This window comes from Lissotriton vulgaris, chromosome 10 (assembly GCF_964263255.1).
Source record: "Lissotriton vulgaris chromosome 10, aLisVul1.2, whole genome shotgun sequence".
NCBI lineage: Eukaryota > Metazoa > Chordata > Amphibia > Caudata > Salamandridae > Lissotriton > Lissotriton vulgaris.
Genome location: NC_141698.1, coordinates 789905093 through 789908784, shown reverse-complemented (window position 1 = coordinate 789908784; position 3692 = coordinate 789905093). Strand labels below are relative to the sequence as shown.

General features: G+C 42.5%; 1 pseudogene; it reads left to right on the top strand.

Annotated features, from left to right (window-relative positions):
- The first annotated feature begins 2305 nt into the window (after nucleotides 1-2305).
- On the top strand, nucleotides 2306-3224 carry LOC147688802 (uncharacterized; annotated as a pseudogene).
- Nucleotides 3225-3692: the final 468 nt, after the last annotated feature.

The window sequence follows — 3692 nt, the reverse complement described above, 5'->3', positions numbered from 1 at the left end:
TATGGTTTCAAACAGTTTATTGATTTTTAAATATGCATATAATAACACTAGACACCTCCTACATCCCATGACGGGTGGGGAGCAATAAGAGCAAGAACGTTTTCAAAGAAAATGAGAAAAGGAAGAAGTGAAAGTATAGGAGCAAGATCAAAGAATATAGTGCCTAAAGATGTTCCCTGATTACGTATCACTAACATGTGACAACAGGAGGGATCATCCATCTTCCTGGGGATGGTCTTCCAGATGGGAGTGTGCCAAATTGATTTTAATGGACAAAGAAGTGGCAAAGTCAAAACACTGAAAATAAATGAACACCCATCCCTAAAGGAAGAAAATACCCTTTCAGATGAAATGTAAAAACTAAAACGTTGCAACGTATGAATACATAGTCTCCAGATACCCGTTTACCGTGGCCCCGATTTTCCCGCAGTGCGGCACTTCCGCAAAACGGGCGGGGCCGCGTCGGCCATTGGGGAGGTAGTGCTGCCGTCGGCTATACATTTTTTTTATCTGATCTATTTTTACTTTTTATTTCTCCCAGGAAGAAGAACCAGAAAAAGGATAGGGCAAAGGTCTAAGAACCAGTACAAAGAGGGGCAAAAGTTCAAGAACCATGATATATATATATATATATATATATATTCGAAAGCGGCATGCAGGATGAGACTAAACTATGCATGGTGGTTATTGATTGTGTTGATCTGGGAATAAGAGGTGGCAACTATGAACTCTCTATGAGAAAGCTTGAGTCCAAATACATTATTGAATTTCAATGTCTGACCCCGTTAGGGCTTAACACTAGTGAGGAACTGTCAGTTCATTTGTATGAAGAATAATTGTGTATATTTTATGCTATGAATCAGTAATTTTGCTCTCAGCATTTTAATCTGTTTTATTTTGTAATAGTTTAATTATTTTTTCACAGGTAATGTGGGGAACTGCTGGATACAATGAATTTGTTGAATAAGAACATTGACTTTGTTGAACATCATGTACTTACCTGGTCAAAGCCCAATACGGTATGAAGTTATAATTGCCCACTTGGGCAAAGACTTATTCCACGATTGTGGATATATTGGACACCAACTTTGATTCTCTCAGGGGATCATGTGCCTGCTTATGTCTGGCAATAATTTTGTACAACACTAGCCCACTGGGGCAAGGACTTGATCAATATGTACTATATACGCCTGATATTTCAGCCAGTGTATCTACATCAATAGCACTTGCCCACTTGGGCTGCACCAGTCATTAATATGGAAATAGCCGGCATGTTGTTTACAACTCGTATCCTAGCAGCGGGGCCCAATTGCATTAGGCGTACTACAGGCTTGCGGTGGAACATCCAATGAAAGTCAAGGTTACGTGTACACTGATAACACGTGACCGCTAATGTCGATTTGGAACTAATGTCGGGCATTGGGAAGGCTCTAGTTGCATCGGGCTTACTATGTGTCCATTTAAATAATTTGCAGACTATAAGGGCGCCAGGCTGTATTGTTTTTCATATTTGCGAATATTTGACACAAGCACTAAACTTTTGTTTATAATCACGTTGTTCAACATGCAGACGTTGCAGCAATGGTTCCAAATACGGTACAATGATTTATCAGGACACCTGTATTATATGCATACAATGAAGCTATGTTACTAGTACTTGTATAAAATGGCAGCCCACATTACCATGGTGGTGATATGTATACACTGGGGGTGTGTTTTGAGCACTTTAAAAATGGCCGTCACTGTATTCCAGACGAGCGTGAGCAAGCCTTATCGGCGAAACGCGTCGCACTTTTTCATCTGCTAAATAAATTTTGCAAACACATTCCGGGTGTCCTGGCTTACTTCGGAACAGAGGAGGTAATTGCTGGCACATATTTAAGGCCGGTCGGTGGCCTATCTGGGACCGTTCAACGACATCCCAAGGTGCGCAAACCGGCACTGGAGGAGAGAAATTGCATAAGAGGTGCACGGGCTGACCTTTTGTGTAACACAACGCTGTCTGGACCCAGCTGAAAGAACGTCAGCGTGGAGGATTATCTAGAAACTGCATTACGAGTGAACCTTGATGCCCCGACGGTGATCTGTTGAAAAACTGAAACGGAGGTAAAGCGGAAGACCTGGAGAGGCGCGCTGGCGGATAGTAACGGGGTGGGAACACCTTGAAGCTATCACGTAGGCGTGCACAGTACGGGTTCTCTGCCTACCGACGTTACTACACAAAAGTAGGAGAGCGTGCTGAAGCTGACTGGCGATCATAAGCTTCTAGACACGCACGGAAATTGTTTGCTCAATTAACGTAACCATGGCAGGTGAAGTGGATTCTCGTCGCAAACAGACAGCGGACAAACTATTCTTCAACATTGCAGGTGAAAATGCAGAGCCAGCCCAGACTTCAGTCAGCATCGGGCAAGAAATAACCCTGCAAACGAAAATAGGTCTACTAGAAAAACTAACTATACAAGAAAGAACTCTCTAAGTGGTGGGAGGCGGAGTCACTATTTAGATACATTGAGGTTAAACGAGTTCCAAGGGGTCTCCGGATCTTTACAATTCCAACGTATGAAGAACCGGATCCGGAGATGATCAATGAATGGTCTGATAACACCTCATCATGTTCTATGTTAATGATGAAAATCCTTGTAAAATATGCCCTCAAAGACCGTGCCAAGCTTCTGAAAGATATAGAGAATCTCCTAGCGGAAATCGAACCACTGATGACAAAGGAAGCATTAGAAGAACATTTAAAGAAACTCAATGTGAAAATGGAGAAATTGGAAGAGGAGATCACGGCCAAAAAACAAAGGAAATTTATAAGGGACTTCAAAGATTATCAGTCTGGACGTACTTTAACATTCCAAAAAAAGTACGACCATCTCTTTGATAAGAAAACAGGGATGGCGCTGACCAGTCAACAGAAGTCAGGACCCAGCATGGAGATAGTGGAAAGCGATGTATCGGATGGCAACTTGTCGGACGCCTCAACATCTGGTAACACCCAGGAGCCCCCAGCTATTGTCAACAAAAGGGTGAATTTTTTAGCTCAGTTCCAGATGATGAGTCAGAATCGGACAGACACCTTTCAGGGGGAAAAGGGGAATCAAAGAGGTCGAGGACGTGGAAGCAGAGGAGGAACAGGAGGAACAAACAAGCAAAAAAGAGGAGGATCAAACGCCACGCAGGCTCCAATGGGAATGGCGACAAGGAGCAAGAATTCGAAATGAATATGACTGTGGTGAACCTTTCACGCCATGTGCTAACTGAAGGTGAGAAAGAGATCTTGGCACTTGGCCTTTCCTTCTGTCCATCCCACAATATGAACTTTGCACAGACTCGCATAGACTTGTTTTTGTTTGCAAGGAAATTAAAACTAAAGAAATGGTACTGCACAACAGTTAAGGACAGACCAGCTGTATCTGCCAGTAATACACTAAGTAATCTTGATGTAGAGGACATTTTTCTACTAGAGGACATTCATGGGGATGGTGTAAATATGAGAGAGGTACCTGACTGGGAGACCTGGGGTTTTTGACCTAGATAACAACCCGGGGTCAAAATTTAAACCTAAAAGCGTGTTCCTACCTGCAGTTCAATGTGACGGAATTGATGTGTTTGAGAAGGGTGTATTAAAAGACCTTTTGAAACTAAGATATAAGAAGATATCCCAGAGCAATAAGAATTTATCTCACACT